This window comes from Lathyrus oleraceus, unplaced genomic scaffold (assembly GCF_024323335.1).
Source record: "Lathyrus oleraceus cultivar Zhongwan6 unplaced genomic scaffold, CAAS_Psat_ZW6_1.0 chrUn0631, whole genome shotgun sequence".
NCBI lineage: Eukaryota > Viridiplantae > Streptophyta > Magnoliopsida > Fabales > Fabaceae > Lathyrus > Lathyrus oleraceus.
This window is the reverse complement of record NW_026113022.1, coordinates 1-27,410: the sequence shown is the minus strand read 5'-3', so window position 1 is coordinate 27,410 and position 27,410 is coordinate 1. Positions and strand designations below refer to the sequence as shown.

Genomic DNA, 27,410 nt, shown 5'->3' with positions numbered 1-27,410 from the left:
GGTATCTGATCATAACGGTTGATATAAATCATTCATTCATTTATTAAATTTACACGTCATTTTAGTATTTTTTGTAGGTCATCTTGCAATTCGAGATTGTCTTGGTGTAAAGGTACTTTCCGACATCTGTGGTGAGTAGACTACTGAGTGCAACACTTGTAATCTGGTACCTCCAATATATTACTTGTCCACTTAATAATTGGTTCATGGAAGAAACAATTTACCTATAATCTTCTTGGGCAAATTATTTTTTTTGGGAAACATTTTTTTTTGAAAAATAAATTATTTATTTTATCAAATCTAGTTTATGTCAAAGGTTTTTGGTATGGGCCCGCATCGCTTCATCTGCATCTCTCAAATTAAAATTAAATCTAAATTTAAACTTATTACATAGTTTTGTGGTGGTAACATGGAATTATTGTTTAACATTTGGCTTATATATGTAATTGTATATTTCAATTATGTAGAATTTTTGTTTAAATCCATGTAAGTACTTGGTGTCAGTCCTTACATTTTTTTTTGTTTATCTTGTTATTTTATTTTAATGTTTGTAATATATTTAGTATTTGATTTTATTCTTTTAAGTCAATAATATAAAAATTTCACATGATACAATGCTAATTTCAAAAACAAGTCTAAAATAAAATCGAAGAATATTTGATAGATCCAAAGCAAAAACCTCAAAAATAACCGTGACTAAAAACAAATTGTAAAATATTTGCTAGGACAATATATATATTTAAACTGTAAAATTTTAATATAATATATAGTTTCTTTAAATATGATATTAAATATCAAAGTGTTTAATTTATTTTCAATTTTATGTTATATCCTAAGTTTATAATGGTGTTCGAATCACCAAGTAACAACTCTAAATACGCATTTCATTGACATGTAAACAAATATTTTTGAGGGTGAGTGGTAAATTATTTTGAAAGTTAAAGTAAACATATGAATATCATCTTCCATGTTTACATAGCTTTTCATATTGGAAGATATAAGACTTGTCGTGTATCAACATACACAACGGTTACTACATTAAGTAATTAGATAAACATTAACACGTTATTACACTTCAACAAACAATCATATGATAATATTTAGCGAGTTTACGACACATATACAAAATTTAATGCACTTTTACAATTAGAAATCTATCCCTATTTTTTCAAGTCACGAAACATGTTCAACAAACTAGTTATCTCTAAGAAGTATTATAACATGATATTTATGGTCATCATAGCCTGGTTTCGATCCAGGGACCTGTGGGTTATGGGCCCACCACGCTTCCGCTGCGCCACTCTGATTAACGTTCAATTCAAAAATTTCATATAATAAATATATTATGCATTGGTGATATCAAATGATAAATTTCATTTGGTAAAGAGTTCATGTCCAAATAACAACGAGCAATAAACCATTTATCCTATTTTCACCTTTATGCTTGCTACACATCATACCAATGCTAGAATAACCAACAACAAACTTAAAAAAATCTATTTCACAAACACACCTATAAACAACGAAGAGTGAGTGGTAAAGAAATATAAAAATAAAACACACATGTATAACAAGACCATCGCTAGTATTTTTAGAATTTTTTATAATGACATAGATAGGCATATCTCATGTATCAACATATTAAATAATGTGTACGTTTAATTTCTAGAAACTCATTATAACTTAAACACATATCCGTAAGAAAAATTAGACATCAAGTACGGGCATATTAATGCATATAAATAGATATTTCACATTCACAACTAGAGTTCGGTTCAATTTGTTGCAAATGACATCATAAATTTAACTAGAAACATTCTGTTAGCATTCTAACCTGACACGTATGTTCATTATGATGAACTAACACACAAGTCGCACATAAACATTTTAGTCACACAAACATTTTGTTGAACAAGTAACTTCACACACCCGAACGGGAAAAGGCGTAAATGTTTGATATTAATAAGAATATCTAGAGTTTGAATATGTACACTTTTCAATGAAAACCACAGGGTATCTGATCATAACGGTTGATATAAATCATTCATTCATTTATTAAATTTACACGTCATTTTAGTATTTTTTGTAGGTCATCTTGCAATTCGAGATTGTCTTGGTGTAAAGGTACTTTCCGACATCTGTGGTGAGTAGACTACTGAGTGCAACACTTGTAATCTGGTACCTCCAATATATTACTTGTCCACTTAATAATTGGTTCATGGAAGAAACAATTTACCTATAATCTTCTTGGGCAAATTATTTTTTTTGGGAAACATTTTTTTTGAAAAATAAATTATTTATTTTATCAAATCTAGTTTATGTCAAAGGTTTTTTGGTATGGGCCCGCATCGCTTCATCTGCATCTCTCAAATTAAAATTAAATCTAAATTTAAACTTATTACATAGTTTTGTGGTGGTAACATGGAATTATTGTTTAACATTTGGCTTATATATGTAATTGTATATTTCAATTATGTAGAATTTTTGTTTAAATCCATGTAAGTACTTGGTGTCAGTCCTTACATTTTTTTTTGTTTATCTTGTTATTTTATTTTAATGTTTGTAATATATTTAGTATTTGATTTTATTCTTTTAAGTCAATAATATAAAAATTTCACATGATACAATGCTAATTTCAAAAACAAGTCTAAAATAAAATCGAAGAATATTTGATAGATCCAAAGCAAAAACCTCAAAAATAACCGTGACTAAAAACAAATTGTAAAATATTTGCTAGGACAATATATATATTTAAACTGTAAAATTTTAATATAATATATAGTTTCTTTAAATATGATATTAAATATCAAAGTGTTTAATTTATTTTCAATTTTATGTTATATCCTAAGTTTATAATGGTGTTCGAATCACCAAGTAACAACTCTAAATACGCATTTCATTGACATGTAAACAAATATTTTTGAGGGTGAGTGGTAAATTATTTTGAAAGTTAAAGTAAACATATGAATATCATCTTCCATGTTTACATAGCTTTTCATATTGGAAGATATAAGACTTGTCGTGTATCAACATACACAACGGTTACTACATTAAGTAATTAGATAAACATTAACACGTTATTACACTTCAACAAACAATCATATGATAATATTTAGCGAGTTTACGGCACATATACAAAATTTAATGCACTTTTACAATTAGAAATCTATCCCTATTTTTTCAAGTCACGAAACATGTTCAACAAACTAGTTATCTCTCAGAAGTATTATAACATGATATTTATGGTCATCATGATATTAGGAAACACATGTCACACATACAGTTGCGAGTCACACGTACATTTTATTTATTAACTGACTCCAAATACAAAAAAATGAAGTGATAGATAGTAATTATATTAATATCTATATTTTTAATCTCAAATAACTTATTCCTTACTAATTAATTATGTCTTGCATTTCATGCACTATTTTGATTTGTAACATGTTTTTTGAATAAAAACAAAATTATATTTGAAATTTCTATCAGAGCCTGGTTTCGATCCAGGGACCTGTGGGTTATGGGCCCACCACGCTTCCGCTGCGCCACTCTGATTAACGTTCAATTCAAAAATTTCATATAATAAATATATTATGCATTGGTGATATCAAATGATAAATTTCATTTGGTAAAGAGTTCATGTCCAAATAACAACGAGCAATAAACCATTTATCCTATTTTCACCTTTATGCTTGCTACACATCATACCAATGCTAGAATAACCAACAACAAACTTAAAAAAATCTATTTCACAAACACACCTATAAACAACGAAGAGTGAGTGGTAAAGAAATATAAAAATAAAACACACATGTATAACAAGATCATCGCTAGTATTTTTAGAATTTTTTATAATGACATAGATAGGCATATCTCATGTATCAACATATTAAATAATGTGTACGTTTAATTTCTAGAAACTCATTATAACTTAAACACATATCCGTAAGAAAAATTAGACATCAAGTACGGGCATATTAATGCATATAAATAGATATTTCACATTCACAACTAGAGTTCGGTTCAATTTGTTGCAAATGACATCATAAATTTAACTAGAAACATTCTGTTAGCATTCTAACCTGACACGTATGTTCATTATGATGAACTAACACACAAGTCGCACATAAACATTTTAGTCACACAAACATTTTGTTGAACAAGTAACTTCACACACCCGAACGGGAAAAGGCGTAAATGTTTGATATTAATAAGAATATCTAGAGTTTGAATATGTACACTTTTCAATGAAAACCACAGGGTATCTGATCATAACGGTTGATATAAATCATTCATTCATTTATTAAATTTACACGTCATTTTAGTATTTTTTGTAGGTCATCTTGCAATTCGAGATTGTCTTGGTGTAAAGGTACTTTCCGACATCTGTGGTGAGTAGACTACTGAGTGCAACACTTGTAATCTGGTACCTCCAATATATTACTTGTCCACTTAATAATTGGTTCATGGAAGAAACAATTTACCTATAATCTTCTTGGGCAAATTATTTTTTTTGGGAAACATTTTTTTTTGAAAAATAAATTATTTATTTTATCAAATCTAGTTTATGTCAAAGGTTTTTTGGTATGGGCCCGCATCGCTTCATCTGCATCTCTCAAATTAAAATTAAATCTAAATTTAAACTTATTACATAGTTTTGTGGTGGTAACATGGAATTATTGTTTAACATTTGGCTTATATATGTAATTGTATATTTCAATTATGTAGAATTTTTGTTTAAATCCATGTAAGTACTTGGTGTCAGTCCTTACATTTTTTTTGTTTATCTTGTTATTTTATTTTAATGTTTGTAATATATTTAGTATTTGATTTTATTCTTTTAAGTCAATAATATAAAAATTTCACATGATACAATGCTAATTTCAAAAACAAGTCTAAAATAAAATCGAAGAATATTTGATAGATCCAAAGCAAAAACCTCAAAAATAACCGTGACTAAAAACAAATTGTAAAATATTTGCTAGGACAATATATATATTTAAACTGTAAAATTTTAATATAATATATAGTTTCTTTAAATATGATATTAAATATCAAAGTGTTTAATTTATTTTCAATTTTATGTTATATCCTAAGTTTATAATGGTGTTCGAATCACCAAGTAACAACTCTAAATACGCATTTCATTGACATGTAAACAAATATTTTTGAGGGTGAGTGGTAAATTATTTTGAAAGTTAAAGTAAACATATGAATATCATCTTCCATGTTTACATAGCTTTTCATATTGGAAGATATAAGACTTGTCGTGTATCAACATACACAACGGTTACTACATTAAGTAATTAGATAAACATTAACACGTTATTACACTTCAACAAACAATCATATGATAATATTTAGCGAGTTTACGGCACATATACAAAATTTAATGCACTTTTACAATTAGAAATCTATCCCTATTTTTTCAAGTCACGAAACATGTTCAACAAACTAGTTATCTCTCAGAAGTATTATAACATGATATTTATGGTCATCATGATATTAGGAAACACATGTCACACATACAGTTGCGAGTCACACGTACATTTTATTTATTAACTGACTCCAAATACAAAAAAATGAAGTGATAGATAGTAATTATATTAATATCTATATTTTTAATCTCAAATAACTTATTCCTTACTAATTAATTATGTCTTGCATTTCATGCACTATTTTGATTTGTAACATGTTTTTTGAATAAAAACAAAATTATATTTGAAATTTCTATCAGAGCCTGGTTTCGATCCAGGGACCTGTGGGTTATGGGCCCACCACGCTTCCGCTGCGCCACTCTGATTAACGTTCAATTCAAAAATTTCATATAATAAATATATTATGCATTGGTGATATCAAATGATAAATTTCATTTGGTAAAGAGTTCATGTCCAAATAACAACGAGCAATAAACCATTTATCCTATTTTCACCTTTATGCTTGCTACACATCATACCAATGCTAGAATAACCAACAACAAACTTAAAAAAATCTATTTCACAAACACACCTATAAACAACGAAGAGTGAGTGGTAAAGAAATATAAAAATAAAACACACATGTATAACAAGACCATCGCTAGTATTTTTAGAATTTTTTATAATGACATAGATAGGCATATCTCATGTATCAACATATTAAATAATGTGTACGTTTAATTTCTAGAAACTCATTATAACTTAAACACATATCCGTAAGAAAAATTAGACATCAAGTACGGGCATATTAATGCATATAAATAGATATTTCACATTCACAACTAGAGTTCGGTTCAATTTGTTGCAAATGACATCATAAATTTAACTAGAAACATTCTGTTAGCATTCTAACCTGACACGTATGTTCATTATGATGAACTAACACACAAGTCGCACATAAACATTTTAGTCACACAAACATTTTGTTGAACAAGTAACTTCACACACCCGAACGGGAAAAGGCGTAAATGTTTGATATTAATAAGAATATCTAGAGTTTGAATATGTACACTTTTCAATGAAAACCACAGGGTATCTGATCATAACGGTTGATATAAATCATTCATTCATTTATTAAATTTACACGTCATTTTAGTATTTTTTGTAGGTCATCTTGCAATTCGAGATTGTCTTGGTGTAAAGGTACTTTCCGACATCTGTGGTGAGTAGACTACTGAGTGCAACACTTGTAATCTGGTACCTCCAATATATTACTTGTCCACTTAATAATTGGTTCATGGAAGAAACAATTTACCTATAATCTTCTTGGGCAAATTATTTTTTTTGGGAAACATTTTTTTTTGAAAAATAAATTATTTATTTTATCAAATCTAGTTTATGTCAAAGGTTTTTTGGTATGGGCCCGCATCGCTTCATCTGCATCTCTCAAATTAAAATTAAATCTAAATTTAAACTTATTACATAGTTTTGTGGTGGTAACATGGAATTATTGTTTAACATTTGGCTTATATATGTAATTGTATATTTCAATTATGTAGAATTTTTGTTTAAATCCATGTAAGTACTTGGTGTCAGTCCTTACATTTTTTTTTGTTTATCTTGTTATTTTATTTTAATGTTTGTAATATATTTAGTATTTGATTTTATTCTTTTAAGTCAATAATATAAAAATTTCACATGATACAATGCTAATTTCAAAAACAAGTCTAAAATAAAATCGAAGAATATTTGATAGATCCAAAGCAAAAACCTCAAAAATAACCGTGACTAAAAACAAATTGTAAAATATTTGCTAGGACAATATATATATTTAAACTGTAAAATTTTAATATAATATATAGTTTCTTTAAATATGATATTAAATATCAAAGTGTTTAATTTATTTTCAATTTTATGTTATATCCTAAGTTTATAATGGTGTTCGAATCACCAAGTAACAACTCTAAATACGCATTTCATTGACATGTAAACAAATATTTTTGAGGGTGAGTGGTAAATTATTTTGAAAGTTAAAGTAAACATATGAATATCATCTTCCATGTTTACATAGCTTTTCATATTGGAAGATATAAGACTTGTCGTGTATCAACATACACAACGGTTACTACATTAAGTAATTAGATAAACATTAACACGTTATTACACTTCAACAAACAATCATATGATAATATTTAGCGAGTTTACGGCACATATACAAAATTTAATGCACTTTTACAATTAGAAATCTATCCCTATTTTTTCAAGTCACGAAACATGTTCAACAAACTAGTTATCTCTAAGAAGTATTATAACATGATATTTATGGTCATCATGATATTAGGAAACACATGTCACACATACAGTTGCGAGTCACACGTACATTTTATTTATTAACCGACTCCAAATACAAAAAAATGAAGTGATAGATAGTAATTATATTAATATCTATATTTTTAATCTCAAATAACTTATTCCTTACTAATTAATTATGTCTTGCATTTCATGCACTATTTTGATTTGTAACATGTTTTTTGAATAAAAACAAAATTATATTTGAAATTTCTATCAGAGCCTGGTTTCGATCCAGGGACCTGTGGGTTATGGGCCCACCACGCTTCCGCTGCGCCACTCTGATTAACGTTCAATTCAAAAATTTCATATAATAAATATATTATGCATTGGTGATATCAAATGATAAATTTCATTTGGTAAAGAGTTCATGTCCAAATAACAACGAGCAATAAACCATTTATCCTATTTTCACCTTTATGCTTGCTACACATCATACCAATGCTAGAATAACCAACAACAAACTTAAAAAAATCTATTTCACAAACACACCTATAAACAACGAAGAGTGAGTGGTAAAGAAATATAAAAATAAAACACACATGTATAACAAGATCATCGCTAGTATTTTTAGAATTTTTTATAATGACATAGATAGGCATATCTCATGTATCAACATATTAAATAATGTGTACGTTTAATTTCTAGAAACTCATTATAACTTAAACACATATCCGTAAGAAAAATTAGACATCAAGTACGGGCATATTAATGCATATAAATAGATATTTCACATTCACAACTAGAGTTCGGTTCAATTTGTTGCAAATGACATCATAAATTTAACTAGAAACATTCTGTTAGCATTCTAACCTGACACGTATGTTCATTATGATGAACTAACACACAAGTCGCACATAAACATTTTAGTCACACAAACATTTTGTTGAACAAGTAACTTCACACACCCGAACGGGAAAAGGCGTAAATGTTTGATATTAATAAGAATATCTAGAGTTTGAATATGTACACTTTTCAATGAAAACCACAGGGTATCTGATCATAACGGTTGATATAAATCATTCATTCATTTATTAAATTTACACGTCATTTTAGTATTTTTTGTAGGTCATCTTGCAATTCGAGATTGTCTTGGTGTAAAGGTACTTTCCGACATCTGTGGTGAGTAGACTACTGAGTGCAACACTTGTAATCTGGTACCTCCAATATATTACTTGTCCACTTAATAATTGGTTCATGGAAGAAACAATTTACCTATAATCTTCTTGGGCAAATTATTTTTTTTGGGAAACATTTTTTTTTGAAAAATAAATTATTTATTTTATCAAATCTAGTTTATGTCAAAGGTTTTTTGGTATGGGCCCGCATCGCTTCATCTGCATCTCTCAAATTAAAATTAAATCTAAATTTAAACTTATTACATAGTTTTGTGGTGGTAACATGGAATTATTGTTTAACATTTGGCTTATATATGTAATTGTATATTTCAATTATGTAGAATTTTTGTTTAAATCCATGTAAGTACTTGGTGTCAGTCCTTACATTTTTTTTTGTTTATCTTGTTATTTTATTTTAATGTTTGTAATATATTTAGTATTTGATTTTATTCTTTTAAGTCAATAATATAAAAATTTCACATGATACAATGCTAATTTCAAAAACAAGTCTAAAATAAAATCGAAGAATATTTGATAGATCCAAAGCAAAAACCTCAAAAATAACCGTGACTAAAAACAAATTGTAAAATATTTGCTAGGACAATATATATATTTAAACTGTAAAATTTTAATATAATATATAGTTTCTTTAAATATGATATTAAATATCAAAGTGTTTAATTTATTTTCAATTTTATGTTATATCCTAAGTTTATAATGGTGTTCGAATCACCAAGTAACAACTCTAAATACGCATTTCATTGACATGTAAACAAATATTTTTGAGGGTGAGTGGTAAATTATTTTGAAAGTTAAAGTAAACATATGAATATCATCTTCCATGTTTACATAGCTTTTCATATTGGAAGATATAAGACTTGTCGTGTATCAACATACACAACGGTTACTACATTAAGTAATTAGATAAACATTAACACGTTATTACACTTCAACAAACAATCATATGATAATATTTAGCGAGTTTACGGCACATATACAAAATTTAATGCACTTTTACAATTAGAAATCTATCCCTATTTTTTCAAGTCACGAAACATGTTCAACAAACTAGTTATCTCTAAGAAGTATTATAACATGATATTTATGGTCATCATGATATTAGGAAACACATGTCACACATACAGTTGCGAGTCACACGTACATTTTATTTATTAACCGACTCCAAATACAAAAAAATGAAGTGATAGATAGTAATTATATTAATATCTATATTTTTAATCTCAAATAACTTATTCCTTACTAATTAATTATGTCTTGCATTTCATGCACTATTTTGATTTGTAACATGTTTTTTGAATAAAAACAAAATTATATTTGAAATTTCTATCAGAGCCTGGTTTCGATCCAGGGACCTGTGGGTTATGGGCCCACCACGCTTCCGCTGCGCCACTCTGATTAACGTTCAATTCAAAAATTTCATATAATAAATATATTATGCATTGGTGATATCAAATGATAAATTTCATTTGGTAAAGAGTTCATGTCCAAATAACAACGAGCAATAAACCATTTATCCTATTTTCACCTTTATGCTTGCTACACATCATACCAATGCTAGAATAACCAACAACAAACTTAAAAAAATCTATTTCACAAACACACCTATAAACAACGAAGAGTGAGTGGTAAAGAAATATAAAAATAAAACACACATGTATAACAAGACCATCGCTAGTATTTTTAGAATTTTTTATAATGACATAGATAGGCATATCTCATGTATCAACATATTAAATAATGTGTACGTTTAATTTCTAGAAACTCATTATAACTTAAACACATATCCGTAAGAAAAATTAGACATCAAGTACGGGCATATTAATGCATATAAATAGATATTTCACATTCACAACTAGAGTTCGGTTCAATTTGTTGCAAATGACATCATAAATTTAACTAGAAACATTCTGTTAGCATTCTAACCTGACACGTATGTTCATTATGATGAACTAACACACAAGTCGCACATAAACATTTTAGTCACACAAACATTTTGTTGAACAAGTAACTTCACACACCCGAACGGGAAAAGGCGTAAATGTTTGATATTAATAAGAATATCTAGAGTTTGAATATGTACACTTTTCAATGAAAACCACAGGGTATCTGATCATAACGGTTGATATAAATCATTCATTCATTTATTAAATTTACACGTCATTTTAGTATTTTTTGTAGGTCATCTTGCAATTCGAGATTGTCTTGGTGTAAAGGTACTTTCCGACATCTGTGGTGAGTAGACTACTGAGTGCAACACTTGTAATCTGGTACCTCCAATATATTACTTGTCCACTTAATAATTGGTTCATGGAAGAAACAATTTACCTATAATCTTCTTGGGCAAATTATTTTTTTTGGGAAACATTTTTTTTTGAAAAATAAATTATTTATTTTATCAAATCTAGTTTATGTCAAAGGTTTTTTGGTATGGGCCCGCATCGCTTCATCTGCATCTCTCAAATTAAAATTAAATCTAAATTTAAACTTATTACATAGTTTTGTGGTGGTAACATGGAATTATTGTTTAACATTTGGCTTATATATGTAATTGTATATTTCAATTATGTAGAATTTTTGTTTAAATCCATGTAAGTACTTGGTGTCAGTCCTTACATTTTTTTTTGTTTATCTTGTTATTTTATTTTAATGTTTGTAATATATTTAGTATTTGATTTTATTCTTTTAAGTCAATAATATAAAAATTTCACATGATACAATGCTAATTTCAAAAACAAGTCTAAAATAAAATCGAAGAATATTTGATAGATCCAAAGCAAAAACCTCAAAAATAACCGTGACTAAAAACAAATTGTAAAATATTTGCTAGGACAATATATATATTTAAACTGTAAAATTTTAATATAATATATAGTTTCTTTAAATATGATATTAAATATCAAAGTGTTTAATTTATTTTCAATTTTATGTTATATCCTAAGTTTATAATGGTGTTCGAATCACCAAGTAACAACTCTAAATACGCATTTCATTGACATGTAAACAAATATTTTTGAGGGTGAGTGGTAAATTATTTTGAAAGTTAAAGTAAACATATGAATATCATCTTCCATGTTTACATAGCTTTTCATATTGGAAGATATAAGACTTGTCGTGTATCAACATACACAACGGTTACTACATTAAGTAATTAGATAAACATTAACACGTTATTACACTTCAACAAACAATCATATGATAATATTTAGCGAGTTTACGGCACATATACAAAATTTAATGCACTTTTACAATTAGAAATCTATCCCTATTTTTTCAAGTCACGAAACATGTTCAACAAACTAGTTATCTCTAAGAAGTATTATAACATGATATTTATGGTCATCATGATATTAGGAAACACATGTCACACATACAGTTGCGAGTCACACGTACATTTTATTTATTAACCGACTCCAAATACAAAAAAATGAAGTGATAGATAGTAATTATATTAATATCTATATTTTTAATCTCAAATAACTTATTCCTTACTAATTAATTATGTCTTGCATTTCATGCACTATTTTGATTTGTAACATGTTTTTTGAATAAAAACAAAATTATATTTGAAATTTCTATCAGAGCCTGGTTTCGATCCAGGGACCTGTGGGTTATGGGCCCACCACGCTTCCGCTGCGCCACTCTGATTAACGTTCAATTCAAAAATTTCATATAATAAATATATTATGCATTGGTGATATCAAATGATAAATTTCATTTGGTAAAGAGTTCATGTCCAAATAACAACGAGCAATAAACCATTTATCCTATTTTCACCTTTATGCTTGCTACACATCATACCAATGCTAGAATAACCAACAACAAACTTAAAAAAATCTATTTCACAAACACACCTATAAACAACGAAGAGTGAGTGGTAAAGAAATATAAAAATAAAACACACATGTATAACAAGACCATCGCTAGTATTTTTAGAATTTTTTATAATGACATAGATAGGCATATCTCATGTATCAACATATTAAATAATGTGTACGTTTAATTTCTAGAAACTCATTATAACTTAAACACATATCCGTAAGAAAAATTAGACATCAAGTACGGGCATATTAATGCATATAAATAGATATTTCACATTCACAACTAGAGTTCGGTTCAATTTGTTGCAAATGACATCATAAATTTAACTAGAAACATTCTGTTAGCATTCTAACCTGACACGTATGTTCATTATGATGAACTAACACACAAGTCGCACATAAACATTTTAGTCACACAAACATTTTGTTGAACAAGTAACTTCACACACCCGAACGGGAAAAGGCGTAAATGTTTGATATTAATAAGAATATCTAGAGTTTGAATATGTACACTTTTCAATGAAAACCACAGGGTATCTGATCATAACGGTTGATATAAATCATTCATTCATTTATTAAATTTACACGTCATTTTAGTATTTTTTGTAGGTCATCTTGCAATTCGAGATTGTCTTGGTGTAAAGGTACTTTCCGACATCTGTGGTGAGTAGACTACTGAGTGCAACACTTGTAATCTGGTACCTCCAATATATTACTTGTCCACTTAATAATTGGTTCATGGAAGAAACAATTTACCTATAATCTTCTTGGGCAAATTATTTTTTTTGGGAAACATTTTTTTTTGAAAAATAAATTATTTATTTTATCAAATCTAGTTTATGTCAAAGGTTTTTTGGTATGGGCCCGCATCGCTTCATCTGCATCTCTCAAATTAAAATTAAATCTAAATTTAAACTTATTACATAGTTTTGTGGTGGTAACATGGAATTATTGTTTAACATTTGGCTTATATATGTAATTGTATATTTCAATTATGTAGAATTTTTGTTTAAATCCATGTAAGTACTTGGTGTCAGTCCTTACATTTTTTTTTGTTTATCTTGTTATTTTATTTTAATGTTTGTAATATATTTAGTATTTGATTTTATTCTTTTAAGTCAATAATATAAAAATTTCACATGATACAATGCTAATTTCAAAAACAAGTCTAAAATAAAATCGAAGAATATTTGATAGATCCAAAGCAAAAACCTCAAAAATAACCGTGACTAAAAACAAATTGTAAAATATTTGCTAGGACAATATATATATTTAAACTGTAAAATTTTAATATAATATATAGTTTCTTTAAATATGATATTAAATATCAAAGTGTTTAATTTATTTTCAATTTTATGTTATATCCTAAGTTTATAATGGTGTTCGAATCACCAAGTAACAACTCTAAATACGCATTTCATTGACATGTAAACAAATATTTTTGAGGGTGAGTGGTAAATTATTTTGAAAGTTAAAGTAAACATATGAATATCATCTTCCATGTTTACATAGCTTTTCATATTGGAAGATATAAGACTTGTCGTGTATCAACATACACAACGGTTACTACATTAAGTAATTAGATAAACATTAACACGTTATTACACTTCAACAAACAATCATATGATAATATTTAGCGAGTTTACGGCACATATACAAAATTTAATGCACTTTTACAATTAGAAATCTATCCCTATTTTTTCAAGTCACGAAACATGTTCAACAAACTAGTTATCTCTAAGAAGTATTATAACATGATATTTATGGTCATCATGATATTAGGAAACACATGTCACACATACAGTTGCGAGTCACACGTACATTTTATTTATTAACCGACTCCAAATACAAAAAAATGAAGTGATAGATAGTAATTATATTAATATCTATATTTTTAATCTCAAATAACTTATTCCTTACTAATTAATTATGTCTTGCATTTCATGCACTATTTTGATTTGTAACATGTTTTTTGAATAAAAACAAAATTATATTTGAAATTTCTATCAGAGCCTGGTTTCGATCCAGGGACCTGTGGGTTATGGGCCCACCACGCTTCCGCTGCGCCACTCTGATTAACGTTCAATTCAAAAATTTCATATAATAAATATATTATGCATTGGTGATATCAAATGATAAATTTCATTTGGTAAAGAGTTCATGTCCAAATAACAACGAGCAATAAACCATTTATCCTATTTTCACCTTTATGCTTGCTACACATCATACCAATGCTAGAATAACCAACAACAAACTTAAAAAAATCTATTTCACAAACACACCTATAAACAACGAAGAGTGAGTGGTAAAGAAATATAAAAATAAAACACACATGTATAACAAGACCATCGCTAGTATTTTTAGAATTTTTTATAATGACATAGATAGGCATATCTCATGTATCAACATATTAAATAATGTGTACGTTTAATTTCTAGAAACTCATTATAACTTAAACACATATCCGTAAGAAAAATTAGACATCAAGTACGGGCATATTAATGCATATAAATAGATATTTCACATTCACAACTAGAGTTCGGTTCAATTTGTTGCAAATGACATCATAAATTTAACTAGAAACATTCTGTTAGCATTCTAACCTGACACGTATGTTCATTATGATGAACTAACACACAAGTCGCACATAAACATTTTAGTCACACAAACATTTTGTTGAACAAGTAACTTCACACACCCGAACGGGAAAAGGCGTAAATGTTTGATATTAATAAGAATATCTAGAGTTTGAATATGTACACTTTTCAATGAAAACCACAGGGTATCTGATCATAACGGTTGATATAAATCATTCATTCATTTATTAAATTTACACGTCATTTTAGTATTTTTTGTAGGTCATCTTGCAATTCGAGATTGTCTTGGTGTAAAGGTACTTTCCGACATCTGTGGTGAGTAGACTACTGAGTGCAACACTTGTAATCTGGTACCTCCAATATATTACTTGTCCACTTAATAATTGGTTCATGGAAGAAACAATTTACCTATAATCTTCTTGGGCAAATTATTTTTTTTGGGAAACATTTTTTTTTGAAAAATAAATTATTTATTTTATCAAATCTAGTTTATGTCAAAGGTTTTTTGGTATGGGCCCGCATCGCTTCATCTGCATCTCTCAAATTAAAATTAAATCTAAATTTAAACTTATTACATAGTTTTGTGGTGGTAACATGGAATTATTGTTTAACATTTGGCTTATATATGTAATTGTATATTTCAATTATGTAGAATTTTTGTTTAAATCCATGTAAGTACTTGGTGTCAGTCCTTACATTTTTTTTTGTTTATCTTGTTATTTTATTTTAATGTTTGTAATATATTTAGTATTTGATTTTATTCTTTTAAGTCAATAATATAAAAATTTCACATGATACAATGCTAATTTCAAAAACAAGTCTAAAATAAAATCGAAGAATATTTGATAGATCCAAAGCAAAAACCTCAAAAATAACCGTGACTAAAAACAAATTGTAAAATATTTGCTAGGACAATATATATATTTAAACTGTAAAATTTTAATATAATATATAGTTTCTTTAAATATGATATTAAATATCAAAGTGTTTAATTTATTTTCAATTTTATGTTATATCCTAAGTTTATAATGGTGTTCGAATCACCAAGTAACAACTCTAAATACGCATTTCATTGACATGTAAACAAATATTTTTGAGGGTGAGTGGTAAATTATTTTGAAAGTTAAAGTAAACATATGAATATCATCTTCCATGTTTACATAGCTTTTCATATTGGAAGATATAAGACTTGTCGTGTATCAACATACACAACGGTTACTACATTAAGTAATTAGATAAACATTAACACGTTATTACACTTCAACAAACAATCATATGATAATATTTAGCGAGTTTACGGCACATATACAAAATTTAATGCACTTTTACAATTAGAAATCTATCCCTATTTTTTCAAGTCACGAAACATGTTCAACAAACTAGTTATCTCTAAGAAGTATTATAACATGATATTTATGGTCATCATGATATTAGGAAACACATGTCACACATACAGTTGCGAGTCACACGTACATTTTATTTATTAACCGACTCCAAATACAAAAAAATGAAGTGATAGATAGTAATTATATTAATATCTATATTTTTAATCTCAAATAACTTATTCCTTACTAATTAATTATGTCTTGCATTTCATGCACTATTTTGATTTGTAACATGTTTTTTGAATAAAAACAAAATTATATTTGAAATTTCTATCAGAGCCTGGTTTCGATCCAGGGACCTGTGGGTTATGGGCCCACCACGCTTCCGCTGCGCCACTCTGATTAACGTTCAATTCAAAAATTTCATATAATAAATATATTATGCATTGGTGATATCAAATGATAAATTTCATTTGGTAAAGAGTTCATGTCCAAATAACAACGAGCAATAAACCATTTATCCTATTTTCACCTTTATGCTTGCTACACATCATACCAATGCTAGAATAACCAACAACAAACTTAAAAAAATCTATTTCACAAACACACCTATAAACAACGAAGAGTGAGTGGTAAAGAAATATAAAAATAAAACACACATGTATAACAAGACCATCGCTAGTATTTTTAGAATTTTTTATAATGACATAGATAGGCATATCTCATGTATCAACATATTAAATAATGTGTACGTTTAATTTCTAGAAACTCATTATAACTTAAACACATATCCGTAAGAAAAATTAGACATCAAGTACGGGCATATTAATGCATATAAATAGATATTTCACATTCACAACTAGAGTTCGGTTCAATTTGTTGCAAATGACATCATAAATTTAACTAGAAACATTCTGTTAGCATTCTAACCTGACACGTATGTTCATTATGATGAACTAACACACAAGTCGCACATAAACATTTTAGTCACACAAACATTTTGTTGAACAAGTAACTTCACACACCCGAACGGGAAAAGGCGTAAATGTTTGATATTAATAAGAATATCTAGAGTTTGAATATGTACACTTTTCAATGAAAACCACAGGGTATCTGATCATAACGGTTGATATAAATCATTCATTCATTTATTAAATTTACACGTCATTTTAGTATTTTTTGTAGGTCATCTTGCAATTCGAGATTGTCTTGGTGTAAAGGTACTTTCCGACATCTGTGGTGAGTAGACTACTGAGTGCAACACTTGTAATCTGGTACCTCCAATATATTACTTGTCCACTTAATAATTGGTTCATGGAAGAAACAATTTACCTATAATCTTCTTGGGCAAATTATTTTTTTTGGGAAACATTTTTTTTTGAAAAATAAATTATTTATTTTATCAAATCTAGTTTATGTCAAAGGTTTTTTGGTATGGGCCCGCATCGCTTCATCTGCATCTCTCAAATTAAAATTAAATCTAAATTTAAACTTATTACATAGTTTTGTGGTGGTAACATGGAATTATTGTTTAACATTTGGCTTATATATGTAATTGTATATTTCAATTATGTAGAATTTTTGTTTAAATCCATGTAAGTACTTGGTGTCAGTCCTTACATTTTTTTTTGTTTATCTTGTTATTTTATTTTAATGTTTGTAATATATTTAGTATTTGATTTTATTCTTTTAAGTCAATAATATAAAAATTTCACATGATACAATGCTAATTTCAAAAACAAGTCTAAAATAAAATCGAAGAATATTTGATAGATCCAAAGCAAAAACCTCAAAAATAACCGTGACTAAAAACAAATTGTAAAATATTTGCTAGGACAATATATATATTTAAACTGTAAAATTTTAATATAATATATAGTTTCTTTAAATATGATATTAAATATCAAAGTGTTTAATTTATTTTCAATTTTATGTTATATCCTAAGTTTATAATGGTGTTCGAATCACCAAGTAACAACTCTAAATACGCATTTCATTGACATGTAAACAAATATTTTTGAGGGTGAGTGGTAAATTATTTTGAAAGTTAAAGTAAACATATGAATATCATCTTCCATGTTTACATAGCTTTTCATATTGGAAGATATAAGACTTGTCGTGTATCAACATACACAACGGTTACTACATTAAGTAATTAGATAAACATTAACACGTTATTACACTTCAACAAACAATCATATGATAATATTTAGCGAGTTTACGGCACATATACAAAATTTAATGCACTTTTACAATTAGAAATCTATCCCTATTTTTTCAAGTCACGAAACATGTTCAACAAACTAGTTATCTCTCAGAAGTATTATAACATGATATTTATGGTCATCATGATATTAGGAAACACATGTCACACATACAGTTGCGAGTCACACGTACATTTTATTTATTAACTGACTCCAAATACAAAAAAATGAAGTGATAGATAGTAATTATATTAATATCTATATTTTTAATCTCAAATAACTTATTCCTTACTAATTAATTATGTCTTGCATTTCATGCACTATTTTGATTTGTAACATGTTTTTTGAATAAAAACAAAATTATATTTGAAATTTCTATCAGAGCCTGGTTTCGATCCAGGGACCTGTGGGTTATGGGCCCACCACGCTTCCGCTGCGCCACTCTGATTAACGTTCAATTCAAAAATTTCATATAATAAATATATTATGCATTGGTGATATCAAATGATAAATTTCATTTGGTAAAGAGTTCATGTCCAAATAACAACGAGCAATAAACCATTTATCCTATTTTCACCTTTATGCTTGCTACACATCATACCAATGCTAGAATAACCAACAACAAACTTAAAAAAATCTATTTCACAAACACACCTATAAACAACGAAGAGTGAGTGGTAAAGAAATATAAAAATAAAACACACATGTATAACAAGATCATCGCTAGTATTTTTAGAATTTTTTATAATGACATAGATAGGCATATCTCATGTATCAACATATTAAATAATGTGTACGTTTAATTTCTAGAAACTCATTATAACTTAAACACATATCCGTAAGAAAAATTAGACATCAAGTACGGGCATATTAATGCATATAAATAGATATTTCACATTCACAACTAGAGTTCGGTTCAATTTGTTGCAAATGACATCATAAATTTAACTAGAAACATTCTGTTAGCATTCTAACCTGACACGTATGTTCATTATGATGAACTAACACACAAGTCGCACATAAACATTTTAGTCACACAAACATTTTGTTGAACAAGTAACTTCACACACCCGAACGGGAAAAGGCGTAAATGTTTGATATTAATAAGAATATCTAGAGTTTGAATATGTACACTTTTCAATGAAAACCACAGGGTATCTGATCATAACGGTTGATATAAATCATTCATTCATTTATTAAATTTACACGTCATTTTAGTATTTTTTGTAGGTCATCTTGCAATTCGAGATTGTCTTGGTGTAAAGGTACTTTCCGACATCTGTGGTGAGTAGACTACTGAGTGCAACACTTGTAATCTGGTACCTCCAATATATTACTTGTCCACTTAATAATTGGTTCATGGAAGAAACAATTTACCTATAATCTTCTTGGGCAAATTATTTTTTTGGGAAACATTTTTTTTTGAAAAATAAATTATTTATTTTATCAAATCTAGTTTATGTCAAAGGTTTTTTGGTATGGGCCCGCATCGCTTCATCTGCATCTCTCAAATTAAAATTAAATCTAAATTTAAACTTATTACATAGTTTTGTGGTGGTAACATGGAATTATTGTTTAACATTTGGCTTATATATGTAATTGTATATTTCAATTATGTAGAATTTTTGTTTAAATCCATGTAAGTACTTGGTGTCAGTCCTTACATTTTTTTTTGTTTATCTTGTTATTTTATTTTAATGTTTGTAATATATTTAGTATTTGATTTTATTCTTTTAAGTCAATAATATAAAAATTTCACATGATACAATGCTAATTTCAAAAACAAGTCTAAAATAAAATCGAAGAATATTTGATAGATCCAAAGCAAAAACCTCAAAAATAACCGTGACTAAAAACAAATTGTAAAATATTTGCTAGGACAATATATATATTTAAACTGTAAAATTTTAATATAATATATAGTTTCTTTAAATATGATATTAAATATCAAAGTGTTTAATTTATTTTCAATTTTATGTTATATCCTAAGTTTATAATGGTGTTCGAATCACCAAGTAACAACTCTAAATACGCATTTCATTGACATGTAAACAAATATTTTTGAGGGTGAGTGGTAAATTATTTTGAAAGTTAAAGTAAACATATGAATATCATCTTCCATGTTTACATAGCTTTTCATATTGGAAGATATAAGACTTGTCGTGTATCAACATACACAACGGTTACTACATTAAGTAATTAGATAAACATTAACACGTTATTACACTTCAACAAACAATCATATGATAATATTTAGCGAGTTTACGGCACATATACAAAATTTAATGCACTTTTACAATTAGAAATCTATCCCTATTTTTTCAAGTCACGAAACATGTTCAACAAACTAGTTATCTCTAAGAAGTATTATAACATGATATTTATGGTCATCATGATATTAGGAAACACATGTCACACATACAGTTGCGAGTCACACGTACATTTTATTTATTAACCGACTCCAAATACAAAAAAATGAAGTGATAGATAGTAATTATATTAATATCTATATTTTTAATCTCAAATAACTTATTCCTTACTAATTAATTATGTCTTGCATTTCATGCACTATTTTGATTTGTAACATGTTTTTTGAATAAAAACAAAATTATATTTGAAATTTCTATCAGAGCCTGGTTTCGATCCAGGGACCTGTGGGTTATGGGCCCACCACGCTTCCGCTGCGCCACTCTGATTAACGTTCAATTCAAAAATTTCATATAATAAATATATTATGCATTGGTGATATCAAATGATAAATTTCATTTGGTAAAGAGTTCATGTCCAAATAACAACGAGCAATAAACCATTTATCCTATTTTCACCTTTATGCTTGCTACACATCATACCAATGCTAGAATAACCAACAACAAACTTAAAAAAATCTATTTCACAAACACACCTATAAACAACGAAGAGTGAGTGGTAAAGAAATATAAAAATAAAACACACATGTATAACAAGACCATCGCTAGTATTTTTAGAATTTTTTATAATGACATAGATAGGCATATCTCATGTATCAACATATTAAATAATGTGTACGTTTAATTTCTAGAAACTCATTATAACTTAAACACATATCCGTAAGAAAAATTAGACATCAAGTACGGGCATATTAATGCATATAAATAGATATTTCACATTCACAACTAGAGTTCGGTTCAATTTGTTGCAAATGACATCATAAATTTAACTAGAAACATTCTGTTAGCATTCTAACCTGACACGTATGTTCATTATGATGAACTAACACACAAGTCGCACATAAACATTTTAGTCACACAAACATTTTGTTGAACAAGTAACTTCACACACCCGAACGGGAAAAGGCGTAAATGTTTGATATTAATAAGAATATCTAGAGTTTGAATATGTACACTTTTCAATGAAAACCACAGGGTATCTGATCATAACGGTTGATATAAATCATTCATTCATTTATTAAATTTACACGTCATTTTAGTATTTTTTGTAGGTCATCTTGCAATTCGAGATTGTCTTGGTGTAAAGGTACTTTCCGACATCTGTGGTGAGTAGACTACTGAGTGCAACACTTGTAATCTGGTACCTCCAATATATTACTTGTCCACTTAATAATTGGTTCATGGAAGAAACAATTTACCTATAATCTTCTTGGGCAAATTATTTTTTTTGGGAAACATTTTTTTTTGAAAAATAAATTATTTATTTTATCAAATCTAGTTTATGTCAAAGGTTTTTTGGTATGGGCCCGCATCGCTTCATCTGCATCTCTCAAATTAAAATTAAATCTAAATTTAAACTTATTACATAGTTTTGTGGTGGTAACATGGAATTATTGTTTAACATTTGGCTTATATATGTAATTGTATATTTCAATTATGTAGAATTTTTGTTTAAATCCATGTAAGTACTTGGTGTCAGTCCTTACATTTTTTTTTGTTTATCTTGTTATTTTATTTTAATGTTTGTAATATATTTAGTATTTGATTTTATTCTTTTAAGTCAATAATATAAAAATTTCACATGATACAATGCTAATTTCAAAAACAAGTCTAAAATAAAATCGAAGAATATTTGATAGATCCAAAGCAAAAACCTCAAAAATAACCGTGACTAAAAACAAATTGTAAAATATTTGCTAGGACAATATATATATTTAAACTGTAAAATTTTAATATAATATATAGTTTCTTTAAATATGATATTAAATATCAAAGTGTTTAATTTATTTTCAATTTTATGTTATATCCTAAGTTTATAATGGTGTTCGAATCACCAAGTAACAACTCTAAATACGCATTTCATTGACATGTAAACAAATATTTTGAGGGTGAGTGGTAAATTATTTTGAAAGTTAAAGTAAACATATGAATATCATCTTCCATGTTTACATAGCTTTTCATATTGGAAGATATAAGACTTGTCGTGTATCAACATACACAACGGTTACTACATTAAGTAATTAGATAAACATTAACACGTTATTACACTTCAACAAACAATCATATGATAATATTTAGCGAGTTTACGACACATATACAAAATTTAATGCACTTTTACAATTAGAAATTTATCCCTATTTTTTCAAGTCACGAAACATGTTCAACAAACTAGTTATCTCTCAGAAGTATTATAACATGATATTTATGGTCATCATGATATTAGGAAACACATGTCACACATACAGTTGCGAGTCACACGTACATTTTATTTATTAACTGACTCCAAATACAAAAAAATGAAGTGATAGATAGTATTTATTAATATCTATATTTTTAATCTCAAATAACTTATTCCTTACTAATTAATTATGTCTTGCATTTCATGCACTATTTTGATTTGTAACATGTTTTTTGAATAAAAACAAAATTATATTTGAAATTTCTATCAGAGCCTGGTTTCGATCCAGGGACCTGTGGGTTATGGGCCTCAATTCAAAAATTTCATATAATAAATATATTATGCATTGGTGATATCAAATGATAAATTTCATTTGGTAAAGAGTTCATGTCCAAATAACAACGAGCAATAAACCATTTATCCTATTTTCACCTTTATGCTTGCTACACATCATACCAATGCTAGAATAACCAACAACAAACTTAAAAAAATCTATTTCACAAACACACCTATAAACAACGAAGAGTGAGTGGTAAAGAAATATAAAAATAAAACACACATGTATAACAAGATCATCGCTAGTATTTTAGAATTTTTTATAATGACATAGATAGGCATATCTCATGTATCAACATATTAAATAATGTGTACGTTTAATTTCTAGAAACTCATTATAACTTAAACACATATCCGTAAGAAAAATTAGACATCAAGTACGGGCATATTAATGCATATAAATAGATATTTCACATTCACAACTAGAGTTCGGTTCAATTTGTTGCAAATGACATCATAAATTTAACTAGAAACATTCTGTTAGCATTCTAACCTGACACGTATGTTCATTATGATGAACTAACACACAAGTCGCACATAAACATTTTAGTCACACAAACATTTTGTTGAACAAGTAACTTCACACACCCGAACGGGAAAAGGCGTAAATGTTTGATATTAATAAGAATATCTAGAGTTTGAATATGTACACTTTTCAATGAAAACCACAGGGTATCTGATCATAACGGTTGATATAAATCATTCATTCATTTATTAAATTTACACGTCATTTTAGTATTTTTTGTAGGTCATCTTGCAATTCGAGATTGTCTTGGTGTAAAGGTACTTTCCGACATCTGTGGTGAGTAGACTACTGAGTGCAACACTTGTAATCTGGTACCTCCAATATATTACTTGTCCACTTAATAATTGGTTCATGGAAGAAACAATTTACCTATAATCTTCTTGGGCAAATTATTTTTTTTGGGAAACATTTTTTTTTGAAAAATAAATTATTTATTTTATCAAATCTAGTTTATGTCAAAGGTTTTTTGGTATGGGCCCGCATCGCTTCATCTGCATCTCTCAAATTAAAATTAAATCTAAATTTAAACTTATTACATAGTTTTGTGGTGGTAACATGGAATTATTGTTTAACATTTGGCTTATATATGTAATTGTATATTTCAATTATGTAGAATTTTGTTTAAATCCATGTAAGTACTTGGTGTCAGTCCTTACATTTTTTTTGTTTATCTTGTTATTTTATTTTAATGTTTGTAATATATTTAGTATTTGATTTTATTCTTTAAGTCAATAATATAAAAATTTCACATGATACAATGCTAATTTCAAAAACAAGTCTAAAATAAAATCGAAGAATATTTGATAGATCCAAAGCAAAAACCTCAAAAATAACCGTGACTAAAAACAAATTGTAAAATATTTGCTAGGACAATATATATATTTAAACTGTAAAATTTTAATATAATATATAGTTTCTTTAAATATGATATTAAATATCAAAGTGTTTAATTTATTTTCAATTTTATGTTATATCCTAAGTTTATAATGGTGTTCGAATCACCAAGTAACAACTCTAAATACGCATTTCATTGACATGTAAACAAATATTTTGAGGGTGAGTGGTAAATTATTTTGAAAGTTAAAGTAAACATATGAATATCATCTTCCATGTTTACATAGCTTTTCATATTGGAAGATATAAGACTTGTCGTGTATCAACATACACAACGGTTACTACATTAAGTAATTAGATAAACATTAACACGTATTACACTTCAACAAACAATCATATGATAATATTTAGCGAGTTTACGGCACATATACAAAATTTAATGCACTTTTACAATTAGAAATCTATCCCTATTTTTTCAAGTCACGAAACATGTTCAACAAACTAGTTATCTCTAAGAAGTATTATAACATGATATTATGGTCATCATGATATTAGGAAACACATGTCACACATACAGTTGCGAGTCACACGTACATTTATTTATTACCGACTCCAAATACAAAAAAATGAAGTGATAGATAGTAATTATATTAATATCTATATTTTTATTCAAATAACTTATTTCCTTAACGATTACTTATTTTTACCAATATTTAGTCATAAATATACAATTCTAATTAATATGTCTTGCATTCATGCACTATTTTGATTTGTAACATGTTTTTTGAATAAAAACAAAATTATATTTGAAATTTCTATCAGAGCCTGGTTTCGATCCAGGGACCTGTGGGTTATGGGCCCACCACGCTTCCGCTGCGCCACTCTGATTAACGTTCAATTCAAAAATTTCATATAATAAATATATTATGCATTGGTGATATCAAATGATAAATTCATTTGGTAAAGAGTTCATGTCCAAATAACAACGAGCAATAAACCATTTATCCTATTTTCACCTTTATGCTTGCTACACATCATACCAATGCTAGAATAACCAACAACAACTTAAAAAAATCTATTTCACAAACACACCTATAAACAACGAAGAGTGAGTGGTAAAGAATATAAAAATAAAACACACATGTATAACAGACCATCGCTAGTATTTTAGAATTTTTATAATGACATAGATAGGCATATCTCATGTATCAACATATTAATAATGTGTACGTTTAATTTCTAGAAACTCATTATAACTTAAACACATATCCGTAAGAAAAATTAGACATCAAGTACGGGCATATTAATGCATAAAATAGATATTTCACATTCACAACTAGAGTTCGGTTCAATTTGTTGCAAATGACATCATAAATTAACTAGAAACATTTGGTTAGCATTCTAACCTGACACGTATGTTCATTATGATGAACTAACACACAAGTCGCACATAAACATTTTAGTTCACACAAACATTTTGTTGAACAAGTAACTTCACACACCCGAACGGGAAAAGGCGTAAATGTTTGATATTAATAAGAATATCTAGAGTTTGAATATGTACACTTTTCAATGAAAACCACAGGGTATCTGATCATAACGGTTGATAAATCATTCATTCATTTATTAAATTTACACGTCATTTTAGTATTTTTTGTAGGTCATCTTGCAATTCGAGATTGTCTTGGTGTAAAGGTACTTTCCGACATCTGTGGTGAGTAGACTACTGAGTGCAACACTTGTAATCTGGTACCTTCAATATATTACTTGTCCACTTAATAATTGGTTCATGGAAGAAACAATTTACCTATAATTTTTGGGCAAATTATTTTTTGGGAAACATTTTTTTTTGAAAAAATAATTATTTATTTTATCAAATCTAGTTTATGTCAAATGGTTTTTGGTATGGGCCCGCATCGCTTCATCTGCATCTCTCAAATTAAAATTAAATCTAAATTTAAGCTTATTACATAGTTTTGTGGTGGTAACATGGAATTATTGTTTACATTTGGCTTATATATGTAATTGTATATTTCAATTATGTAGAATTTTGTTTAAATCCATGTAAGTACTTGGTGTCAGTCCTTACATTTTTTTTGTTTATCTTGTTATTTTATTTTAATGTTTGTAATATATTAGTATTTGATTTATTCTTTTAAGTCATAATATAAAAAGTTCACATGATACAATGCTAATTTCAAAAACAAGTCTAAAATAACATCGAAGAATATTTGATAGATCCAAAGCAAAAACCTCAAAA

General features: G+C 27.6%; 10 non-coding genes across 10 annotated transcripts; all 10 read right to left on the bottom strand.

Moving 5' to 3' along the window:
* Positions 1-3,483: 3,483 nt before the first annotated feature.
* Positions 3,484-3,555, bottom strand: TRNAM-CAU (transfer RNA methionine (anticodon CAU)). The gene has a single exon. It is a non-coding gene; the product is annotated as a tRNA-Met (tRNA).
* Positions 3,556-5,731: 2,176 nt separating this feature from the next.
* Positions 5,732-5,803, bottom strand: TRNAM-CAU (transfer RNA methionine (anticodon CAU)). The gene has a single exon. It is a non-coding gene; the product is annotated as a tRNA-Met (tRNA).
* Positions 5,804-7,980: 2,177 nt separating this feature from the next.
* Positions 7,981-8,052, bottom strand: TRNAM-CAU (transfer RNA methionine (anticodon CAU)). The gene has a single exon. It is a non-coding gene; the product is annotated as a tRNA-Met (tRNA).
* A 2,177-nt stretch (positions 8,053-10,229) lies between these two features.
* Positions 10,230-10,301, bottom strand: TRNAM-CAU (transfer RNA methionine (anticodon CAU)). Its single transcript has one exon. It is a non-coding gene; the product is annotated as a tRNA-Met (tRNA).
* Positions 10,302-12,478: 2,177 nt separating this feature from the next.
* TRNAM-CAU (transfer RNA methionine (anticodon CAU)) lies at positions 12,479-12,550 on the bottom strand. The gene has a single exon. It is a non-coding gene; the product is annotated as a tRNA-Met (tRNA).
* A 2,177-nt stretch (positions 12,551-14,727) lies between these two features.
* TRNAM-CAU (transfer RNA methionine (anticodon CAU)) lies at positions 14,728-14,799 on the bottom strand. Its single transcript has one exon. It is a non-coding gene; the product is annotated as a tRNA-Met (tRNA).
* A 2,177-nt stretch (positions 14,800-16,976) lies between these two features.
* On the bottom strand, positions 16,977-17,048 carry TRNAM-CAU (transfer RNA methionine (anticodon CAU)). Its single transcript has one exon. It is a non-coding gene; the product is annotated as a tRNA-Met (tRNA).
* Positions 17,049-19,225: 2,177 nt separating this feature from the next.
* Positions 19,226-19,297, bottom strand: TRNAM-CAU (transfer RNA methionine (anticodon CAU)). Its single transcript has one exon. It is a non-coding gene; the product is annotated as a tRNA-Met (tRNA).
* A 2,176-nt stretch (positions 19,298-21,473) lies between these two features.
* Positions 21,474-21,545, bottom strand: TRNAM-CAU (transfer RNA methionine (anticodon CAU)). The gene has a single exon. It is a non-coding gene; the product is annotated as a tRNA-Met (tRNA).
* Positions 21,546-25,966: 4,421 nt separating this feature from the next.
* On the bottom strand, positions 25,967-26,038 carry TRNAM-CAU (transfer RNA methionine (anticodon CAU)). The gene has a single exon. It is a non-coding gene; the product is annotated as a tRNA-Met (tRNA).
* Positions 26,039-27,410: the final 1,372 nt, after the last annotated feature.